General features: G+C 39.5%; 1 long non-coding RNA gene across 1 annotated transcript in view; it reads left to right on the top strand.

The window, feature by feature from the left end:
* Positions 1-25,066, top strand: part of LOC140850579 (uncharacterized) — a 91,175-nt gene that overhangs the window by 37,393 nt on the left and 28,716 nt on the right. Inside the window, exon 2 of the long non-coding RNA XR_012133519.1 lies at positions 3,808-3,882. This is a non-coding gene — a long non-coding RNA (uncharacterized lncRNA). The remainder of the gene's footprint in view (positions 1-3,807; positions 3,883-25,066) is intronic.

Below are 25,066 nucleotides of genomic sequence, written 5' to 3'. Positions count from 1 at the left end.
ATTTAAAGGGAGCACGGAATGTGACACACCTCTCCTTCCTATGCTTGTTCTGTGGGAAGAGTATCCCAGAGATGTTTGTGGAGGCAGAGGAAAGAGGAGGTGAGAAGGAACAGCGGAAGCATCTCACATTTCCCCTTTTTGCTCTGATTCAAGTTTTCTGAAACAGGACTATTTGGAAAGGTGAAGCCCGGGCAAGATGCCGCCCTGACTCTTCCTACTGTTTGACCATGTTTTAACATGTCTTGGCAGAGAATGCGATCCTGCTCCGGAAGATAGCGCTGAGTCCCCACAGGCATATCATTTACTAGATGGAAAGCTGGAGAACTGAGGTCACCATATCAACCTCTTTCAAACAGAGGCAGTATGTGACACTGGTTAATAGTAAGAGATCTGGTGTCAGACAGAACAGCATTCAGTTCACAGCTTTGCGGTTTACCAGCTCTGTGACCATGGGAGAGCCCATCCTGAATGTTACTTCCACTGTGAAATGATACCGTACATTCATTCAGTGACTGTGGTGCCATGCACTGTTCTAGGCACAGGGGAGACAGCAGAGAACAAAGAAAACAGAAACCCTTGCCTTGGAGAGCTTGCATTCGAGGTAGGAGAGGGACATAATAAGATATATAAATAAAAATATGTAATATACTAGCTCGTGGTAAGTGTAGAAGAAAAAGGAAAAACTGGGAAGGAAGATGTGAATTGGTTGGTGGGAAGCTGGAATTTTAGGATGAATAGGGCAGGCCTCACTGAGAAAGTGACTCTTTGATAGACGTGAAAGAGGAGAGAGCAAGCTATGCAAATTGCTGCTGATGACTCGTAGGTGGTTGCGCACATGGCTTCGTTGTTCAAGAGAAAGGCTCCAGGCTAGTGATAGAATTTAGAAATCATCACCAAATAGATGATATCATAGTTAAAGCCATTAGACTGAATGAGGTCACCGGGGAGGGATTGTAAAGGAAGAAAGACAAATGGTCCAAATACGGAGCCCTACAGCATGCCAACACTACCGAGTGTGAAAGAGAAAATACCAGCAAGAGAGCCCAGAAAGGAAATGCAAGAAAGGAAGAGAATAACAGGGTGTGTGTGGTGTCCTGGGATCAAGATGAAAATGGAACTGAAGGCAGAAAGAATGCGGCTGATACAGTAAGTAGACACGAAGAGGGCTGAGAAATGACCCCTGGATTTGGTGACACAGCAATCGCTGGTGTCTCGGGAAACACTGGTCTTGGAGTGTTGGGACCAAATCCTGCTTGGAGTGGGCGTAAGAGAGACAGGAAGTGTGCCCCGATAACTCTTTCAAGATGCTTTGCTGCAAAGGGAAGGAGAGAAAGAAACGTGATTTAATGAAGGTAAAAGTGGGATCAGGAGAGGGATTTTAGTTCTTTATTATTCTGATAGAGGAAAAAAATCCCAGACATATTTCTACTAAACAGAAATCTGTGCTAGTGGAAAAGATCTCGAGAGCAGGAAAAACAGTTGGGGTTTCCCATTAATGACAACTGGGATAGTAAGACCAACCATACAATTGTAACTGGTTGTTTCTGTTAAATACCTTTGTGAGTCAGGTTCTGTATCAGGCCCTTGGCCTTTATGATCGTCCTCTAAACCTGCTGCTGGTCATTCCATTTTACAAACAAGGAAACTGGGGCTCGGTGTGTTAGTTGTCATGCTTTTGACCAAGGCTTCTCAAACTTCAGTGTGCAGATTTGTAAAGATGTAGATTTTAATTCAGTAGTTCTGGGCTGGGTCTTAAGACTTTGCATTTCTAACAGTGCCGCCAGGTGATGCTGATGCTGTGGCCTCCGACCACACGACAGGTCTGAATCCCTGACCTGGCTGATGAAAAACCCAAGTTCTTTCTACTGCGCCATATGTCTGCCCATGTTTGTGGCTGGGCCACAGATTAGGAAACCAAGTGAATGAAGCAAATAGAGGAAAGACAACATCGTTTCTCCTGCTGTCTTACAGTAAGAAACCTGAGGAAGCTGAGCCACGACCTGTTTGCAGCACAAAGCCTACGTTTACTATCAGCACATCTGAAACCCCGAGAATCTCCCCCTCAGCCATGTCAGGGTGGTTGGGCCAGACACGCTTTTCTAGTCGTGATGAAATATTGGCTCAGCTCAATTCATTCTTATTTAGCCCCAGTCTGGTCCCTGCTTCTGTAGTAAATGTATTGAACTCCCATCTGTATACCCAGAGTGAAGAAATAGACAGCTGAGTTTATTGTAATTTAACCTGAAAACTTGCTTTTCTGCATCAGTGATGTATGGTACAAAGCACAACACTCAGATTTGTATTTTACACTGTGTTTTTAAAATGTGTTTACTTCCATGTTGTTGAGTTTAAATATTTATTTAATAAATACTGGGTCTGCTATTTATTAAATGTATGGCCTGAGCACATTGTGAACCCACACCTTCATCTCTTAAATGGAGATGACGTTCTTTAATTTGCAGGGAGACAGCACTGCGTCATGGTTAAAGTGTGGCCCCTGGGAAGATTAAAAAGTTCACATCTAAATGTCATGACTTTTTAATTGTGCTCTTAACTCCTTGAGGCCTCAGTGTTTCTCATCTGTAAAATGGGGAGAATAATATGCTTCCTTCTCATGGCTGGTCTAAAATCAAATGAGATAGTCCATGTAGAGATCAATAACTGCTAGCTCTTTTCATAAATATTAATGCTATTATTACAGAGCTTTTATGAACATTGATTGGGACACAAATGTGAACATGCACAGTGCGACACCTTACATGGAAAAGGTACTCCACTCATCTTTGTTTTCCTTTCTCCTACCAAACAAAGTGGGCAGCTCTGGCATTACTTGATGAAGTTTGTTAATGGGAACTCAAAAAAGGGAGAGAGAAAGAGAGGAGCGCCTTAAGTATCCAGGGTTTTAGCAATACCATTAAATTAGACTGAGGCATAACTGACCAATCAAAGGAATCAGAAAAACAATTCTGTCTTGAGCAGTAGGAAAATACCAGAAGGATGAGGATGGTGACGATGCTCTCAGAAATCTTGAGGTGCTTATGCAGAAAGATTCTACTGGCTGCCCAGCTGCTCAGAGCTGTGCCCTCCCTCAGCTGAGAGGGGCTCTCTAGGCAGTGCTTACCTGGTGCTGAAGCAGCAACCTTTCCTATGATTTCCAGATCAATGTGGCACTATGGCCATCTTTGCACAAGTGTCTGCCTGTGGACTTTATTCATGCCATCTTGAAATGCCACCACTTCATCTATCCTAGGTCCTCAAATAGGATATGTACAGACAAATTTTTTTCTTTTTTTTTTGCTTCGGAGAGTACAAAAATCATGAAAATTCATGTAAAAGCATAATCTAATTTTATCATTAATAACTGCATACAGAATATCACTTACAATCATATTTGAAGGAATAACTTGCAGAAACTGCAACAACTTTTTCATCATCTTAAAGTCCCCACCTATTATGTGCAAGGCATTGGGCTTTGTGTTGTAACTAAACATGGGCCCTGTCTTCCAGTAAACTGCTGAAGTATGAGGGTACAACTAAGTAAAGGATGAAGGAGAAAACTGCAGATTTCTTAAGTAAATACACTAACCTCTCAGAGGTAAAGTTCATCCCAGGAAATTTATGGAGGAGGAAACAGTTGAGTTCAATCTTCAAAGCTGGGTGAGATACAGAAGTGAATCATCAAAATCCACTCGATGTGCAAATTTGGACTTCCAAATCCATGTTTACTCACTATACTAACTCCTTGAGGCACAGCACTTCGGGAGATAAAGATCCTCATTTTGCAGTAACTGGTAACTTCCATTACAGATTGATTCCACAGAGTTAATTCTGCTCTCAAAATGATCCTCTCTGGGGTGCTGTACTGCTGGGACGGAGAACCAGGTGAGTCCCTGATGTGTAGGGGTAACAGAGTTTATCAGTTCATTAGCCACCACAATTCACATCCCAGCCTCCTAACATGAAATTGATTCTTATCCCCCTATCAGCTTCCCTCTCCTCTGTGCTTTTGTTCAGGCTGTTCCCTCTGTCAATAATGCCCTTTGCCTATTTCTAATACCAGTAACTCAACTCAGTGGTTACATTGACCAAGACATGTGACTCCACAGAGAGGATCTTGCTCTCTTGTGTTCCTGTAACACCCCGGGAGGACTTCTGCCCACAGACTATAGCTCATAGTACCAACGGTTGAGTAACCATTTCCCTGACATCCCCTCCTTTCCGTAAGCTCCTTGCCTTTCTGTCCCTTGGACACAGTCCTCAGCACATAGCAGGCATCTAATTTGACACTGTCCTTTACTGGACAAAGATAGTCCATCTACATATTCCATAATTCATTGTTATGTTGAGATTTATTTCTACTGTCTCATTTTGTGCTGTTTAAACTGTCTATGTTTCTACTACATTCTTTTGGATGGATTTTTTTTTAAGTTCCTCTTATCTTCCATTGTGATTTGAAGTCATACATTTTATATATACTGCATTCTAATTTTGTGGTTAAACTTAACATTTAAAAACCATATACTTCATTTTAGAAAGTCAAGTAAATTAGCATCTGTACACTCCACCTAAAAGGTATGATGACCTTAGAATGTTTAATATCTTGTCATTCTAATTTTGCGTGTAATTGCCTGGTGTCTTAGTTCACTTTTATTTTATTATTATATTTATTTTTAAATCACAATTACTTTTGCTGAAGTGCACTTAGCCATATATAACTTGGTCTAATTCTGAACTTTCCACTCTGTTCCATTCATCTATCAAGGTACAATTTACCTGCAATTAAATTCACCAATTTTAAGTATAAAAGTTAATGGTTCTTTACAAATGTATGTAGTCATGTAACCACTACCACAGACATAACATAGAATATATCCATCATGTCACAGAGTTTCCTTCTGCCCATTTTCAATCAATGCCCCTTCAATCAATACTGTCTTAGTTCAGGCTGCTCAAACAAATTACCACAGACGGGAGACCTAAATGACAACAATTTGTATCTCACAGTTCTGAAGTCTGGGAAATCCCATATCAAGATGCCAGCAGATCCAGTGTCTGTGGAGGGCCCACTTCCTGGCGTGTAGATGGCTGTCTTCTCATGTGGCAGAGAGCAGAGTGGAAAGAACTTCTTCTCATAAGGATGCTAATTCTATTCATGAGGGTCTATCCTCATGACCTATCCTCTTCCAAAACTATCACATTGGAGGTTAAGATTTCAACATATGAATTTTGGTGGGGAGAGACAGACATTCAGTTCATAACCAGCACTGTGCCCCAGACACCCACTGATCTTTCTACCAATACTGATTAGACTTAAGTTTCTCAGAGTTTCATACAAATAGAAAAATTTATTATGTATTATTTGCCTCTACCACCTTTCACACAGTATAATATTCTGAGATCTGTCCATGTTGTGTATATGAAAAGATGGTTCTCTTTTACTGCTGAGAAGAATTCTGTGATATGGAAAAATCAGAATAATTTTTATCTGTTAATCAACTGATAAATATTTGAATTATTTCCAATATGGGCTATTATAAAAAATGCTATGAACATTCATATACAGTTCTTTGTGTACACATATTTTTATTTCTCTTGGGGAATTACTTAGGAGTTAAATTGCTAAGTCATATGGTAAGTTTATATTTTTCTAAATTTCATCCTGTAATTCTGATCAGTAGGCAAATTAATATCACATGCATTTTTTTAAATGTAAATATTTTTAAAAGTGTGTTATGCAATATGATATCAAGAACATGTAGCTGATAAAAGTATGTTTACTTTCATAAGGAAGGTCTAAACTGTTTCCAAGAATGTACTATTTTGCATATCCATCTGCTGTATATGAGAGCTCCCCTGGCTTCACATCTTCATTAACATACTGAAGTTATCAGTCTTTTTAATCCTAGCTATTCTGTGGACTTGTGGTTGTATCTCATTGTGATATCAAACTAAAATTTCCTCAAGACTAATTATGTTAGGAATTGTTTTGTGTCTTAATGGCCTTTTCTGTTTTCTTTTATGAAGTGTGTTCTCAAACATTTTGTATATTTAAAAAAATTTGGTCTTCTTGTCATTGAATTGTAAAGGTTCTTTGTATACTTGTATATTTTTTATTATAAATACTTGCTACCTATCTATAACTTGCCTTTTAATTTTCTCAATAGTCTTTCATGAAGCAGAAGATTTACATTTTGCTGAAGTCCATTTTATCAATGTTTTCTTTTGTGGTTCATGGTAATTGGGACCTATCTAAGAAACCCTACCCTAAATTTTCTAAGATTTTCAACTGTTTTTATTTTAGAAGCTTTATATTTATAGAGGCTTCAGCTGATTATTTTGCTTGGTGTGAGGTAAGGTTTCAAGTTCACCATTTTCCACATGGATTTTTCAATGCTTCCTGCACTGTTGTTGAAGAGATACCTGTTCCCAATTTGTCTAAAGTCAATATATATAGACACACACACACATACACACAAACACACACACATGTATACGCACACACACACACACACACACGTACACACACATTCTGGACTTTCTGTTCTGTTCCACAGTTCTACTTGTTTATCTTGATGTCAGTATCATACTGTACTTATTGCTGTAGCTTTATAATAAAGTAAGTATGTCCACTTGAACTTCTTTTCCAAATTGTTTTGACTCTTCAATAGCCATTTATACCTTAGAATCAACCTGTTAATCAATTTTTGCAAAAAAGCTGCTAGGATTTTGCTTGAGGTAGGGATCCAATTTCATTTTATTAAAATATAATTTTCTGATTTCACTCTTCTGTGGAGCATAAAAACAAAGCAAAAACTGAGGGAACAAAACAGCAGCAGCCTCACAGAACCCAAGAACGGATTAACAGTTATCAAAGGGAAAGGGTCTGGGGAGGGTGGATGGGAAGGGAGGGAGAAGGGGAATAAGGGGCATTACAATTAGCACACATAATGTGAGGGGGGCACGGAGAAGGCAGTATAATGCAGAGAAGACAAGTAGTGACTCTATAGCATCTTATTATGCTGATGGACAGTGACTGTAATGGGGTATGTGCTGAGAACTTGATAATGGGGGGAATCTAGTAACTGCAGTGTTGCCAATTTGATTTTATATTAATAATACCAAAAAAAAAGTAGTGAGAGTAGACATCTATGCCTTGTTTCTAATGTTAAGGAAAAAAAATTTATATATAATTTTCCCAGCACCATTAAAAAAAATTCCATCATCACTGAAATGCACTGCCACATATATCAAATGTACAGATATGTATGCATTTATTTCTAGGATATCTGTTCTGCTTCACTGATATTTTAATTTTTTTCTTGTGCTAATATTTTCTGATAATCATTACAACTCTGTAATAATTCTAGGTATCTAGTAAGAGCCATCTCCCTCCCTTGTTCTTTGATTTTAGGAGTGTTGTGGCCTCTCATAGTATTTTTATTTTTCACATTACCTTTTCAGTTAAAAAAAACCTTATTGGTATTCTGATTGGAAATACTTCTAATCCTTAGATGAATCTGGGAAGAATAAACACCTTTATGATATTAAATCTTTTATCAAAAGGTGTTCTACCTCTACTGAGTTGATCATATAGCTTTTCTCCTTTAATCTATCAATGTGTTAAATTACACAAATTGATAGTTTAATATTAATCTAACTTAACATTCTTGGGATAAATCAAACTTGGTCAGCACATATTACTTGTTAAACATTCTATATTCAGTTTTTGAGAGTTTGTTTAGGATTTTTGCATCTATCCTCATGAGTTCGATGGGGCTGTAATTTTCCTTTTTAATACTGTCTTCCTGAAATGTCAAAATCTGGCTCCTCAAATGTTACCAACACAGCCTGCTGATGAGACAAAGCTGTCAATTTGATGAGACAATTGTGTACAGCCATAAAAGGACATCAGCTCTGCAAAGCTTTGGCAGTGTCTCTGGGAAGGGAAGGGAAGGTCGGAGTTTATTGGAAGTTTTACAGAGCAAAAGTTTTCAATTCTTTCATAGATGGTGCCTTTGGCATTGTATCTAAAAAGTCATCACCATACCCAAAGTCACCTAGATTTTTCTCCTATGTTATCTTCTAGGAGTTTTATAGTTTGCATTTTACATTTATATCTATGATCCCTTTTGAGTTAATTTTTGTGAAGGGTGTGTGGTTGATGTTTGGATGCAGTTCACTCTTTTATACATGGATATCTACTTGTTCTAGTACCATTTGTCCTACATTCTTTTAAGTTTTGCTGCCTATTAAAAAAAAGTTTGGTTTTTCCTGTGTTTTCTATGTATTTATAGTGGGCAGTATTTTAGTATATCTCTTCTATCATGATGTCAGGAAAGGAAGTCCTCTATAAATATTTGTTAAAATGAGTAAGTCCCATAACTGGAGAAGTGTACTGAAAGTTCAGTTTGTTGGGGAAAAAAAGAGATTAGTAAATTCATGAGTTTCTTAGTTTTCTATATAATTTTATTTCTAAGATCTCATCAGCAGATATTCTGCTTTACATGAAACCACAGACATACCATGGTATTACTTAACCATGGGTATGATTTCCCTGGGTCAGATCCAAGCCCAGCATCTGTGGTGAGTTCAGATCCTGTTTGTGGCTGGAATAAGGCAGGTTGCAAGTGTAATATGGGGTCAGGAAGTGGAAGCCATCTGGCCCACAGAAGAGGAGATCACAAAATAAAAAGACCTGCCATGTTGTTCTAAGGAGAGAATTCTCACTGTTAAAAGTTAATTTACAAAAAAGCATAAAATCATGATTCTTACAGAGATGGATAAGTGAATATGTGTTAAACTTTTTATCTAACTCATAATGAGGGAACCACACTGATGGTTCAGAGGAGAAATCACAAAAGCACAAATTTATGTGAAGTAAAGGAATGTTGAAACAAATGTTCATGGGGAGACAACACTAACCTCTTCCATGTTGGGAAGGGAGGTCAATTTTGAACCTCCTAAACAGGACAGAAGTTGCGTGCCTAGAGGGAAACATTCATTTCTGTCCATTATTTATAATTTTCAGGGTTGTAAAATAGCTTCCATCGAATTCCAGTAAGACATCCTGGAAGGGTGTGCTTTAGACAGTGCATTGTTTTCCACTGAAGCATTAATTTTTCCTTATACCACAGAGTCTGAGACAGATCCTTTGTCTTGGGGCAGTTTGTCAATCCATGAAATGAGGGTAATTTATTAAAAAAATAAAAGCTCCTTCCAGATCTGAGAGTCTAATTTTCCGAGGTACAACTGACCGACAAAATGAGTCTAAGTGAATTGGAGAAAGAAATGAGAACAGTGCCCCATCTCCACATTCCTCCCGCTATCTCAGCCCCCTGGGGCTCTTGACCACAGTCTCATCCACCCAAATCAGTATTATTGCAACATTTTGGACCACAAGATATAGTAAGTGTATTTTAATTGCAACACAGTGTGTGTGTGCGCGCACACACACACAGGACTGAAACAAAAGTTTTACTAAATCAAATCCTACCTTTATTATGCAGAATCCCCTAGTATATTTTCTTTTCCAATGCACTCCTTTTATAAAATGCTGGTTATGACTCATTAAATTAATGTTAAGAGCCACTAATGTAGTGGTGTTCAACTTTGGTTATATATTAGTCATGCAGAGAGCTTTCGGAAATACTAATGCCTGGGTGGCACTCCCAAAGATTCTTATATAAATGCTCTGGCAAATGGCCTGAGCATCTATGTTATGAAAAATTCTACAGGCAATTTGATGGATAACCAAGGTTGAGAACTATTCCCCTAGACAGAGCCACAAATTTCTAGCCCTGTTTCTCTGTATGCCTGGTCTCCATTCCATGGCTAACCAGAGTGTTGGCAACAGGCTGTGGTCATCAAATAAATTAAACCCTGTTAATAAGATCAAATAATCATTTTGTCTTAAGTAGGGCAAAGGAAAACCATTACTTAATATGGTCCATCTGGAATAATACTGTATTGGGCAATCCTACTAATTTTAGCTTCTAACTGCCTGAGGCAACCAAAACAAAACTACTAATTATTATTTTCTTCCCAATTAAAAGATTGATAATTCTTTTTAGGCGAACATTCTTACACTTGAAACTTCTATGATTCATTGATTATGGGACTAATGCTCTATCTGTCTTCCTGAATTTCCTGAGTCTGTGTCACGATTAGGACTCTCAAATTTGCTTCAAGCTTGGGAGTTCATTCTGGAATCTCCCACCTACCATTTTTGTAACTTTCGGCAGACACTTAAAATCCTTGTGTTTCACTTTTTTTCATCAGAATAAAAATTTAAAATAATTTCTGCTTCATTGGTCTCACAGTATTGTTGCATATGACTTTAAAAATTATAACAAGACATAAAATGGGTAGGAGGACACCCAACCCTCTCAGAAGCTCCCTAGCTTAATTTTCCACATGCAGGTGGTACACCTGTATGGAGCATTGACTATGCCCCAGCTGCTGTTTTACAAATTGCAGGATAAGATGTCTCCCTGACTGCCACACTGTATACAGGTGGACCAATAGAGAGCCAGATAATGGCAGTACAGGATAGTATCTACCAGACTTGAGTCTTTTTTTCAGAAACAGTGAAACTAAAGCAAGGAGGCCTGCGTTTCCTTTGGAGTATCACTGAATTTCCCAGGGAAGCCTACTTGGAGGTGGCAAAGACTGGGTCTGATCACCTGTTCCCACACAGAAATTTGAAGACGTATTTGAGCATTGAAGGTGAACTACAGTCGGTATAATTCTTTTTTCCCATTATTTATATCTGGTGAGGAGTTTTCTTTAATCACTGTATTTCCATCAGAACCACATTTCCATTCCAAACCATTATCTAATCTTCCAATCTCAGATTCTATATGTGAACGGAAAATTCCCTGGCAGGGATAATGGCTTCTTGAAGTAGAAGAATAGGGTGAGTGATCAAACACCATCTCTCCCTTTTAAGTCTATCTTATAAAAGATGTTGTCTTTTGGTTTTTAACACACACTAGAGGTGGAGTTCAATCAAGCCAGCTGTGCTTCCACAGCATAAAGGGTGACCAGGTTAAGTATGGCTGACCAAATAGTAATAAAACTCTAGACAGGACTTTTAATTAAAGACTTACACTATTGCATAAACAATGTTTAATTCTCCACAGAATTTAGTTTAATTCTCCTCAGGGTATCTGTATGAGGCATGAGGTTGATTTCAGAAAACCTGTCTTTCAAATATTGACTTGAGATTGGGGTCCGTGGGTGTCATTTGATCAGATGACTCAGATGTAACTAACTCCTACCTTCAGATGGAATTACAGCTGACGGCCAAGAATAAGAAAAGGCAAACTAGCACTCAGACATATAAACACTGATTATAAATATTACTGATATAATTGTTGCATAGAATACAATTTACAAATATCGATAGAGTATGCAATACTCTTTACTGTATATTCCATATAACCAACTGATTCTAAAAGAAAGCCTTCTCTGACTTCGGCTGAACTCTCATATCTGTAGTCAACTTGTGGTTACAACTGACACAGGAATATAGTTCTGATAGGAATGCTTACTGATATTGTCATACCCATTAATGAGTTAGTTGAAAGTGAAACAACTAAGATAAAGATTGGAAACTCACTCATTTATCAGTTATGTGAGTGATTTTATTGTTGAGTTGGATAATGGTTTTAAAATACTAGAAAAATAACCCTCAGTTTTTGCTACTATTCACCACAGTTACAATGTACTTTTTTATGATATACTTTTTAAAAAATAGTTTCTATGTTGTAAATACTCCATGACCCATTTCAAGCTTCCAACATGACATCACTGAATATGATGTTGGGAAGAGATGCATGGTAGCATGCAATTGTAATATTTACATGATACAGTTGCAATTGACATAAAGACTCTTGAGAGAATAGTTAATAGTAAACTATCATAAGACAATTAGGAAGTGGTGATTTTTTTAAATGAAATATTGATATACAATTTTATACTGGTTTCAAATGTACAACACAGTGGTTCAACAGTTACCACATTATTAAATCCTCACCGACACTAGTGCAGTTATTATCTGTCAACATAGGAATAATGTTGGGTTCTCTGAAATCTTGTATTATAATTGAGAATTTGTGTGCTCCTTTATCCCCGTAAGCCACCCTACCACCCACTCTACCCACCTCAGCATGGTAACCACTAATAGGAAGTGATGAGTTTTTGAATGTTTTTGTTTTAAATATGATTTATTTAAGTTTATGTAATTTACTTTACTCAGATTTAAAAGCTGACTCTCAATATTTCTGAACATATGATTGGCTTTAGGACCTGGTATGAGATGGCCCCAGCACACCATTGTGAATAGCATCCTGGCGCTTGGGGAACTGCTGGTGCAGGGAGGAGGGGTGTCTAGTTTAATGGGTATGTTCTTGTATCAACAGTAATTTGGAAAGACTTCAAAAAGGGGAAGGTGGAAATAAGAACTGGGGATCTTTGAAGAATGAGAAGGAGTTTGGGTGAATAAGTCATTTTTATAAACATTACTGAGAATGTACAGGTGTTGACTCAGAGCTGTGGAGATACAGAGATGAGTTAAGACACAGCCCTGACCACAGAGTTCACAAATGATGGAACAGGTGTACCCAGTCAATCAGTCAGCCAGTTAATCAACAATTTCTTGCTCTCCTACTGTGTGCCCCATGCCACAGATTTAATAGTCAATAAGATATCACAAATATAATAATGATGCAAAGTATTAAATGCCATAATAGAGATATGGGAAAAATATATAAGAACACAGAGAATGTTCTCATAGGGAATGATTCACCCTCTCTGGAAGGAGTGGGAAGTGATTTCATTGAACCCTGTGGCATATTCCACATTTGCTTAACACTCTTTCCTTCCAAACTAATTGTCTCACTGCCTCTGAAAATGCCATGGGTATCTTATCTTTCATGCATTTTACTGTTCATTTGTCTTACTTTCTCTCCAATTTGCCTATTCAAATTCCAACTAGCCCTTAAGATTCAATTAAAACCTGACTTCTTTCTAGAAGCTTTCACTGACCTCCAGACCACAGTTCTATCTGCCCCTTCTGAACTCCTGTAGCATTGTCTGACAGCAAAATTATCTTGAATATTTCTTAAATTAACTCTGTTTATCAGTGTAAGGTGGAAAGAAAACACCATAACCACAATTGACAGGTGAGTCAGTTAAACTCAAAATTATTGGGCCATTGTGGGTGAAATTACAGTATTTCCAGAATCTTTCATCTGGCCGTAATTCATCTCCATATCAATAGGTAGTTACAAGGGTGAGTGAGGGCATATCTGGGCTGGAGAGGTTTGGCAGGGTTGCAAGAGACACCGGAGAGCAGAAGTGGGTGACTGCTTGTAAGCAGCAAATGGGTTTCTCCCACTTCATTTCTCCCTTTGACTAACTTTGGTTTCAAAAATATTTTGCCCTGGGATTTTCCCCCAGAGTTACAGGGGGAAAAAAAATAAGACTTGTTTTTATGTTACATAAGACTGACTGAAAAAAAAAGGCTTTTACAATTTTGCAAAGTGATAGAATGTGACCCCAAAATGTCAAGATATAAAGTATTTTTTATGAAAGTATATTTTTATGAAAGGGCTTAAGTCTGGAGGAAAGTCACAGGGTATGGTGGAAAGAAGATGGACCTTCGCCTCAGGAGGGTGCACATTCAAATCCCTGTCCTGCCCTGCCCTGTTATACCCATGTCACGTAACTATGGTGAGAATTACTAGACCATGCAATCCTTGAGATTATGAACTGAATGTCATTTTTCTGTCCTTAGTTCCAGGTGCTAAGTTGGCTTGCAACATATATTTGTTAAAGGAATGACTGAGTCAGCTCCAGGCTACTATTATGGAATCATTTAGAACCGTCACCACCTCTCACTGCAATGGAATAGACCCATGGACATTTTCTCCATTCATGTGACCAAAATAATGACTTAAAAAGAGAGAATGAATGTAAAAGGAGAAGTGAAATTGAATACTCAGTGGATTTGTTAACATGATCCAATTCCTTCCTGTGGTCATTCGCTTTAGCTATGTCTGGACCATTTCCTAAAGTCTCAGCCTACTTCAGTTTCCCATTTGCTGGTGATCCTGTCCTTTCAAAGTTATTTATGCCTGCAGAATTCCCAAGTGCTAGGCCAATCTGAATTGTTTGTGGTGAGGATGCGGGAAAGAGTATGTCCTAGGCCCACAGTCTTCTCTTTCATCCTGGTGTTTTCTAGAAGTGTATGTATATCAGAACCACAGAGAGGTACCAAGAGCACTCATTATAAGGAATGAGCCTGTTAGACACTCCTGCTTAGCGTCTTTAGATTGGCATCAACTTTTAAAAGCTGATGATTTACTGATTCAGGGCTACGATTAAGTCCCTGTACTGTATGTGGCAGGCAGAATAAAGTTCCCCTAAAAGTGACCACATTCTATTCCCAGAACATACAAATATGTTTCCTTTCACGGCAAAAGGGACTTGGCAGATGTGATAAAGTTAAGGATTTTAACATAGGGGGAGTGTTCTGGATTACCTAGGTGAGCCCAGTGTAATCACAAAAATCCTTAAAAGATGGAAGAGAGAGGCAGGAGAGTCAGAGAAGCAGAAGCTGGAGTGACATGACTGCTGATTTTGAAGATGGAAGAATGGGCAATAAGCCAAGGAATGTAGGCAGCCTCTAGAAGCTGGAAAAGGGAGAGAAACACATTGTTTCGTAGAGCCTCCAGAAAGAATACAGCCCTGCCTAAACCTTGATTTTAGCTCAGGATGACCCGTTTTGGATTACTAACTTCCAGATCTGTAAGATAATAACTGCTGTTTTTCAGCCACTATGTTTGTGACAGTTTGTTACAGTGCCCATTGCAAAGTAATTCCCCATGCCTTCCTCCTTCCCAGTGAAGTATATGACTGCACTGCTGCCTGACCTACCAAGTCCCCACCCTGTTGCATTGTCTTCTAGGACCTCTGTAATCTGAACCTACCTCTCTGTGACAGCCGTGCTATTTACTTCCAGTCAAATTGGTGCCATTGCTGTCCCTCTAAGGCCCCCAGCACACATACATGAGCACACACACACCATTCCAGAATAGGCAGTTCCTTCTCTCTACACATTCAAGTAATGAAATTCTATCAGTTTCTCCACACTTATATCCACTCCAAAAAGGCTTCCTTGACCATTTCACCCTCACTGATCTCCCTTACTGAACATTTATAACCATTTCTATGCAGTTTGATATTTTGTAACTAAATATACATGGGAGGGACAGAATGCATGCCTTATTTTTCTGTTACAACTCTTTTGCTATAGAGTTAGATAAATAATCCAAATCAAAAAATACTTGTTGCATTCATTATTCTTCTGAATCTCCTGAACTGCCAAACATTAATTTTGGGTTCCTTGTTTAACAGATCCTGTTAAACTGTAAATCTTCAAGTGTCAGAAAACTAAGCATTATTGTTTCTGAATCTGTCAGGTCATAAAACTAACTTTGTGGTTCTAAAGAACTTTGATTCTTGTCTATGACTCCGAGTGGTTGCCCAGGCTTTGAGTTTTTGGATAGTGATAGCCCTATGCCCAGCACAGCCACGGAGTCGTGTGATGACAAGGGGAATCCATAGTCATGCACCAGTTCTGTACAGACTGTGCCACCCAAAATACTAGTTCTCCGTTCTTTCTGATTTGATTGCTTCAGCATTGCTATCTCCCTTAAACTGACTCTTGGTTCTCATCTGGTTTAGTATTGCAAAATAGTACCAAGGAGTTTTGATTCTTTAAATGTCCCTTTCCTTATTTGGAATGATGTTCTCAATATACTTGCACAGCAGTAGTGCTTTCTGTCTCTGTCTCTGTCTCTCATGAAAGTCAAGAATCGTGTGTTGTGTTCTTTATTTACATCTCAGTGGTATTTTCTTTGAAATCCAACATTTGCAGATGTGAGGCATGAGCCCAATATTTTACTCTTGATAGATGAATCCTTATGTTACCATTATTTTTCAACAGAGTAAAAATAAATGAAGTGGAGGCAATGGCAACTCTCTCTTCTGCTGACTACCCCAAAATTATTACAGGAATGACTTCCTCCATGTGACTTGCAGAACCTCTTTGCTAAACTTCAGCTATCACCACCTGGGATCCTACTGCCTTTGAAAAGGGAAATAACTGGAGAAATTTGCCTCTTTTGATGTGACAAACCTCTCCAGCTCTGCCCCGATGAGATCACTCATTTTCAAAAAGCATATGCAAGGGAAGCCAGATTTTAACTGACTAAAATACTTCTGACCTCGAAGAAGACACATGTTGTATTCAAAACAATTTCTATGTTAAAAAAAAAAAAAGGAAAAAAGCAAGTGAGAAAATGAGCAGTCCAGCCATATGGAGATGGATTATTCAAAGGCAGCCTCATCTCAAAGGTCGCATTTACTCACTAATAGAGTGACTACTGTCATGGAGGGCAGGACGAGTGTGACCATGTCCGTGGACGTGGGGATGTAAGGAAGGAGCAAGAGAGGGTTCCAGAGTTTTGCAAGTGGGCCTCTATTAAGCCTCTTGCTCGTAACTAACAGAAACTCAATTCAAATTGGGTTCAAGAAAAACAAGTTTTAAAGGATTTGTTGGATAAGTCAGTTGAAAAAAATCAGGAAAAGGACTGATCAGACATGCCTGAATATAGATCTCTTTCTGTCTCTCAGGTCTACTTTCTTATTTGTAGACTTCATTCTCAAGCACTCTCCCATCAGACTGACAAATGGTTGCTCACTGTACGATGGTTGTACTTATTCATACTTACAGCTCAGCAACCCTATTGGGAAGAGTTTCTTTTTGCCAAAGATTCCAATGAAGTCCTAGGATTGAGCCTCACTGAGCCAACGTGGGCCATGTGCCAATATGTGTCTGAACCACTCATAATGTACAAGGAGTGAAATTAGCTTATTTCACTTATTAGTATCCAGGCTGAATCTTCCTGGATCCTAGATGAAGGAGACAGAAGGTTAGGAAGCAGGCAACTCCATTTGGGCCGCATGGGCTGAGAGATAGGGAACAATGTTTCACCAGGGCTTTTGCAGTGTCTGGCTCACTTACCCTAAATCTCTGTTTCCTCTTCTTCCCAGATACATACACATTCTAATTATAGTTTTCAGCCTCATTAACAGTTAGCTGTGCCCATGTGACTGAGTTTTAGCCAACGGAAAGTGAGAAGTAATATGTATTGCTTATAAGTCCATCAAAACCTCCCAACCAACTTTGCAAGCCATGAATAAAATAGTGGTAGGGGTGCAAAAAAGGAAGGAGCCTGGGTTCATGAATCTTTACCACTTGGAGGAAAGCTGCCCCAAGCAGAAACATCCGTTGTAGATATTCTATCACGTTTTGTTTTCTTTTTAATTCTCCCTTTTTATAAGCAAGTTATAAGTGACATGTAACATTATGATAGTTTTAGGTATACAGCATAATGATTGAGTATTTGTTTATATTGCAAAAGGATCACAATAAGTTTAGCTAACAGCCATTACCACAAATAGTTATAATTTTTTTTCTTGGATGCAAACATCTTAAGATTTACTCTCAGCAACTTTGTGATGTAAAATACAGTATTATTGACTATAGTCACCATGCTGTACATGACATCCCTGAGCTTTATTTATTTTATAACTGGAAGTTTGAACTTTTTAAACACTTTCACCCACTTTGTTCACCCCTCCCACCCCCCACTTCTGGCAACCATCAATCTGTAATCTATATATATGAGTTCATTTTTCTTTAGTTTGTTGTTCCTTTTTAGATCCTACCTGTAAGTGAGATCATACAGCACTTCTCTTTCCCTGTCTCACTTGTTTCACTTAGCATAATGCTCTCAAGGTTCATCATGTTGTCACAAACGGCAAGATCTCCTTTTTTATGACTGAATAGTAACTATATATATATATGTCACAAGTTCATTATACATTCATCCATCAATGGATATTTAGGTTGCTTCCATGGATTGACTATCGGAAATAATGCTGTAAGGAACATTGGGGTGCTGATATCTTTTTAAATTAGTGATTTAGTTTCCTTTAAATAAATACCCAGAAGTAGAATTGCTGGATCATAGTTCTATTTTTAGTTTTTTGTGGAAACTCCATACTATTTTCCACAGTGGCTATGCCAATTTACATCCCCATCAACAGGGCATAAGGGTTCCCTTTTCTCTATATCCTTAGCAGCAATTGTTATTTCTCATCTTTTTGATAACAGCCAGGTGTGAGGTGTGAGGTGATATCACACTGTGGTTTTGATTTGCATTTCTAACAGGTGTGAGGTGATATCGAACTGTGGTTTTGATTTGCATTTCCCTATTGATTAGTGATGTTAAGCACCTTTTCATGTACCTATTGATCATCTGCATGTCTTCTTTGGAAAAAGTCTATTCAGATCCTTTGCTGATTTTTTAATTGGATTCCTTGTTTATTTTGGTATTGAGCAATGTGAGGTCTTCATATATTTTGGATATTAACCCCTTATTAGATACATGATTTGTAAATATTTTCTCCCATTTGGTAGGTTCGCTTATCATTTTGTTGATGGTTTCCTTTGTCTGCAGAACCTTTTTAGTTTGATGTAGCCCTACTTGTTTATTTTTGCTTTCGGTGCCAATTTCAAAAAATCATCTCCAAGACCAATGTCAAGAAGATACCATCTATGTTTTATGTTAGGAGTTTTATGGCTCAGTTCTTAAGTTCAGCCATTTTGAGTTTATGTTTGTGTATGGTGTAAGACAGTGATCCAGTTTCATTCTTTTGCATGTGACTGTCCAGTTTTCCCTACATCATTCCCACTGTATTTTCTTGGCTCCTTTGTTATAAATTAATTGAACAGATATACCTGGGTTTATTTCTGGGTTTCCTATTCTGATCAATAGATCCATGTGTCTATTTTTATGCCAATACCATACTATTTTGATTACTATAGCTTTGTAATATAGTTCAAAACCAGGAAGCATGATACCTCTAGCTTTGTTCTTTCTGAAGATTGCTTTAGCTATGTGAGGTCTTTTGTAGTTCTGTACAAATTTTAGGATTGTTTGTTCTATGTCTGTATAAAATGCTGTTGGAATGTTAATAGAGATTGCATTGAATCTGTATATTGCTTGGGTAATATGGACCTTTTAATATATGGGTTCTGTATAATATGACTGTGATCATATATTTAGATGTGGAACTATTAATCTAAATATATGATCACAGTCATATTATACAGAGACCATATATTAAAATGCATGATAAAAATATTGCTTTTCTGAATCCATCAGCACAGAATATCTTTCCACTTATTTGTGTTTTCTTTAGTTTCTTCACCAACATCTTGTAGTTTTCAGTGGATTTAATTTTAAATATGTCAGCAAAATTTTAAAAAAAGGTTAGATGGAGGAATAGATAAAATAAAGCATCAGAAAGCTGATAAATTCTGGATATTGGTAATGGATATATGAAGGTTCATTTTACTATTCACTCTACTGTAGGTATATCTGAACTTTTCTATGATTAAAAATGTTTATAAAAGGTTGTCTATCATTAACTGTGCCCTTCTGGGAATTTTCTTTTTAGAGCTTTGCCTTGGATTTGCTTTTTTAAAAAAAATGCAGTCTACATTTTCTGCTTTGGTGATTTCATGTATTTACAGCTTCTACTGTCAGTTCAGTTTTTACCTGAATTAATCTATGTTTCCCAACTTGTCTATTTTCAATCTATACAATTTCTTTTCTGTAGGTAAAATAATTTTTTTCCAAGTTGCAAATCACATCATGCATGCATCCATTTCATCAGAACTATTAATCTAAATATATGATCACGTCATATTATACAGAGCACATATATTTAAGTTTAATTTTCCATCCCCCAAATCACATTATAAGGTGATACACACACACACGAGCTCTTGGAATAATGACTTTCTATCTATTTAATTTGATTTGGCTCTCTCCAGCTTTCTAGACACTAATCTTTTCTTTGGGTATAACCTTTATCTGGATCTCATAAACTCACCCAAAATTCTTTTAATATTTTTTCTGACTCATTTTCCTCTTTCTCTAACTCCAGACATTTGAATTCCTTTGCCCTCCACCTGCATTGTTCTCTAGACTTTTGAGAGTCATTAAAAATTATATCCTTCAAGACTTTACATGACTTTTTATTCCCATGTCCAGAAAATTTCAAATTATGTTATTATGCTACTATGTGGCTAGCAATGTTCACTTATCTGTCTTCCCCACTAAACAAACCAATTTCTTTGAGGATAGAAGATGGGCTTTCATCTCCCTGTCTCTAGGGCCTAGCACAGTTTCTGACATAGTGCTTGGGCTCTGGGAGGTGTGCACAAAGTGACCTCCAAAGGCCAATGGACCAAAGGCCAAAGGACCAAGAATAAGGCAGACAAGTCCAGCTTGAGAGTTAAAGCAAGTTTAATAAAGAGGTTACTTACAGAGGTGTGCCTTGGGTGGTGCCAAGACAGCAAGTGAGACTTCTCTTTCATTTTCCTGCACCCTTTGCCTGTCCTGAACCCCTTTTTGTAGCCCTGCCAGTATGAGCCCACGTGCTGAAACTCCTCCATCCAATAATTACTCCCAAGGGGTCTGATATCTTGCAGCTCGTGCCTATCTTCCATCAAGGGCAGTATTGGGGGATGGACACAAGAAGCAAGACATCCGGTTATGCTAACAGCATTCTACAGTGGGGAGAGCCATGTGAAGGTCAGTGAATGGTTAAGCAAGTGGCAGATTCCACAAGATGGAGTTGCTCTGTTTCCACAATCCACCCCGAAAATCTGGTTTTTCCAATCTCACACACCCCCTTTCTTGTGATGGTCCCTGAGCCTTATAGGGGAGCTCCCTTGCTGCCATAAAGCTTGGCCATGAAGTGGGATTGGACTCGAAGGAAAATACCACCACAACAATATAAGCAATAGTAAGAAAGGTCCTATTCCTGCAATGCAAGTGAGGATGAAAAGAACTTTGTTACCCCAGACCTAAACCAACTTGACAACCAATTGTTGAAAGACATTTCTGGGCTGGATAAAGCTTCTACTTGTTTCATATCTGCTAAAACACAGAAGGCCAGAGGTGCTGGAGAAAAGGAGGAGGCTGTAGACCCAGCAAGCGTCTGTGTCAAGGCTGTCAGCAGAGTGTTGTGCCCAAGCCAGGAAGACGTTTCCATCACCCATTCCAGAGTGAAGAGAGAGAAGAAGCAAAAGACTAAGGGTGAAAGAGTAGATGATTAGCAGGAACCTGCCTGGCCAAGTCTTCTCCTTCTATTGATATCACACCAGTAGCCACATCCATAGATGTGAGAATGGCAGTGACTTATGGTTGATGGGGGACAGACAGTAAGTACCATGCATGTTGCCTGGGTTTGGGGGTGGTGGATTCTCTTTATATAGCCAGTGGCATAGGGGTGGCAAAGACCATGTCAAAGTGCCAACTGGCATCCCCTTTTCAGTGGGCTGTTCTCCTGTGTGTACATATACAGTTCACCTAGGCTCACTATTCAACAGGATCAATAGAGCCAAGTTTAGGGCCCACCCAGGGCCCACCCACGCTTGTATGGACATGTCCATCCTTACCGTGACGGGCAGGGTCCCACTTCGTGGCTCCACCCCTTGCAGGGCTTTGTAGACTCCTAAACCTTGTGGTCTATAGGGGAGTATTGGCTCTCAGCACCTTTCCACAGTGGAGACCAAAACCCCAAAGGTGCTAATTTTCCCTGTTGTCCTTGCAGAAGTGCCCAGCTCATTCTGTCTACAGACACAGTAACATCCAGGGTCACTGGACCCCCAGGAATGGGTGTCTGCAAGGCTTGTGCCTGAGGGACAAGCACCTTTGCCTTCTTGAATGCAGCTTCTCATTTGGTGTCCCAATCCCAGCAGCTGCTTTTCCTTACCCAGCAATACAGTAGTCATAAACACGGGGCTAAGTGGGGAGTAAAGTCATGTCCCTAGCACAGGAGTTCCCAGAAAACCCTGCATTTATTTTAACGTCTTTAGCACAGGGTATTTTATCAACTACCACTCCAGGTATTAAGTGGGTCTTATCCAACCAGGTGACTCTTAGAAATTTTATGGCTGGTCCAGGCCCTTGGATCTTCTGTGGGTTGATGGCCCATCCCTGGGCCTGTAGATGGCTGTACAGGCCCTCTATGTCTTCCTGCAATACAACTAAATCATTAGAAATCAACACAACATCATCTATTTAGTGAAAGCATTGTACCTCCAGTGGGAAAAAGTACAGGAAGGGTGTCCTGCTACCATCCATGGCATGTGGTCCGGCTGCGTAGATACCCTTGAGGCAGCACCTGGCAGGTCCACTGTCTTCCATTCTAGGTGAACGCAAGCTGGTCTTGTGAATCCATGTGGGAAGAAAGGCTAATTAAAGTGTTGACCAAATCTATAACAGTGTGATGAGATTTTGCCTTCTGTACTAATTGTTCAGGAATTAATGTCAAGTTTGGCACTGCAGCACGGATCTCAGGAGCCACTTTATTTGGTTCTCTCTAATCGACACTCATATTCCAGGTGCCATCTGGGTTCTTCACTGGCCAAACCCAAACTATTACATGGCCTTTAGGAAGCCTGAATTATCTGTACTTTCTCTAACTCCAAGACTGTTGCAGAAATTTCTTCAAATACTCTGGGAAGTTTTATTTTTTATTTGTTTATTTATTTTTTTGCCCACACTTTCCAAGTGAGTAACTTTATTTATTTTTTATTAAGGTGTCATTGATGTACACTCTTATGAAGGTTTCACATTAAAAACATTGTGGTTACTACATTCACCCATGTTATCGTGTCCCACCCATGCCCCATTGAAGTCACTGTCCATCAGCGTAGTAAGATGCCTCTGGGTAGTTTTTATTGCCTTACATTTAGTACCCTTCTGGGTGGAGGTAAATGTGTCAGTTCCCACTTTGCATAGCTCTGGAGAATGGCCTTTATGACCCACACCTGAAGACAAAATGTACACATTGTGTTACGATGATATGTAGAGATGTTCCTTGCAGTGCATCCAGGCCTATTATGTTTTCTGTATGGGGGAGAGGAACACTTCATATCCTTGTGGTGGACTCCAATTCCCAACTATGAAGGTACCCTTGTTTTTCCCCATATCTGTTAACTGCCCTTCACTCCCCTTGATGTTGCTCTAGGTTGCTGTGAATTAGGGGACATTTGTTAGAGTAGGCAGTTAATTGGACACAAGCAGGAGAAAAGCGCCAGCCCTTCACCAAGGAGGACTCCTCTCTGGGCAGCTCCCAAGCCCTGCTTAGTTCCCAGTTTCACAGTCAAGGATATGTAGCTTATCAGGAGGCCCAGATAGTTAAGGGCACCTAGATTGTCAAGAGGCCCAGGAACACAGGGGCTTTCCTGAGTACAGGGCATGCACAAGATCTGAAGACCTTGTCCAAAAATCACCCCACCTCATTAATATACCATAGTTGATATTGTGGTTTTGGCCCCACCAGGGGCTTTGTTTAGGCTGTTTGCTTGGGTAAGGTGCCTGCATAATGAGGAAAAGGTTATATAACCTAGAGCTGTCAATCAGTCTGTCAATCAAATGACATTAAGTCACAGGGCTGGACTTCCTGTCATCTTAAGAAAAATCTAAAGCCAACCTAATCCTAATAGCAGGGCTGCATCAGTTTCCAGACAGCCTGCTCTCCACCCCTCTTGAGAGTGTACTTAAGCTTTGCTTAATAAACTCCTGCCGTTTAAAACTGTCCTAAGTCTGTCTCTTGATTAAATTCTTTCCTTCAAGAAGACAAGAATCAGGGAAATCCAATGTCCACCAATAACACATTCAGCCCTGATAACCACTAAAGCCACGACTTTCATTTGTTCTTGGGGACCAGTACACAGTAACCACTCTATGGGGCCCCTGTTGCCCCCTAGGGCTCTCACCTGGAGGCAGCCTCAGCCTGTGCCCTGGTCCCGGGGAGGGGGACAGCCAGGCCTGGCCCTTGGCCCTCCGACTCATTGTTTCAGCAGGTCATTTGGTTCAGTGGGAGGAGCCGTGGGGAGCATTTAAAATTGCTTAGAATTGGGTATATCTTCTCATAGGGCCACTAGGACTGCATTTGGCTGTTTGTTTTTTTCTATTTAGGGACTGCAGCCATCAGAAGGTCATGCCACATTGCTTCCTAGTGACTCTGATAGGTCCCTGCTGCTCGGCCCTTCCTTCTTTTTGTTTTTCTTCATCCTTTTGGTCCTTTGTAACATACCTCACCCATTGTCTTTTCATTTCTGTTCCACCCAAATCTTCAAGGGCTTCCGCAGCATCGTACACATCCTGTCCAACCAGAGGGCTGAGAAGAGATAGCAATGGCCCCATGCCATTCACAAAGGGCACTCTGTAAAAGTTTATTTTTCATGCTAGCAGTGAACACTGCCTTGTCAGACCCCTCAAATGCTTGGACATAGATTGCCTTATTCATTTCTAGATCCCTTAAAATACAGTGGGCTTCCTCTAGGATGTTCTATACTGCTAAGCATCCAGGATTGGTCAGGCTTCTGTCATGGCCAGTATGATCTAATCCATAATATTGTGGGACCCTGGTTCCCTCCAGCATTGTGCAGACTTTGCAGTACAGCTGGGTGAGTTGTTTTATTCCTCATTTTGTCTCCCTCATGTCCTACGGGTGCACGATCCAGGAGGTTAAGCTTTCTCTAGGCAGCTGCATAAAGGCCTTAGCAATATCTAGAAGCTCAGCAGTAGGTATTCATGCATGAGGAGCATCGCTTGAACAGGCTGTCCTTGACCTCACTGCCCTGCTAAGCGTTCCTCTGCATGAGTGAGCAGGCTTGTAAAGGGATCAACCCCTCTCCCTTCCCTCAGAGGACCTCAGTGTTCCCTCTGACTCACCAGCTGGTTCCTGTGGATTCCATATTTTGGCATCCCATTTTGGTTTAGACATCATAGTCCCTAGCTTGGGTCAATCCCGTTTCTTTCCTCCTAGCCTGCCAAAGTGGTAAGCCGATGTTTCTAGTTGGGGTTCTTGGATCTCAAGTTTCTCTAAGTTGGAAGCTAGCAGA

Source organism: Manis javanica, chromosome 7 (genome assembly GCF_040802235.1).
Source record: "Manis javanica isolate MJ-LG chromosome 7, MJ_LKY, whole genome shotgun sequence".
NCBI classification, from domain to species: Eukaryota; Metazoa; Chordata; class Mammalia; order Pholidota; family Manidae; genus Manis; species Manis javanica.
Note: the sequence above shows the minus strand (reverse complement) of the source record. Positions and strands in the feature narration are given on the sequence as shown.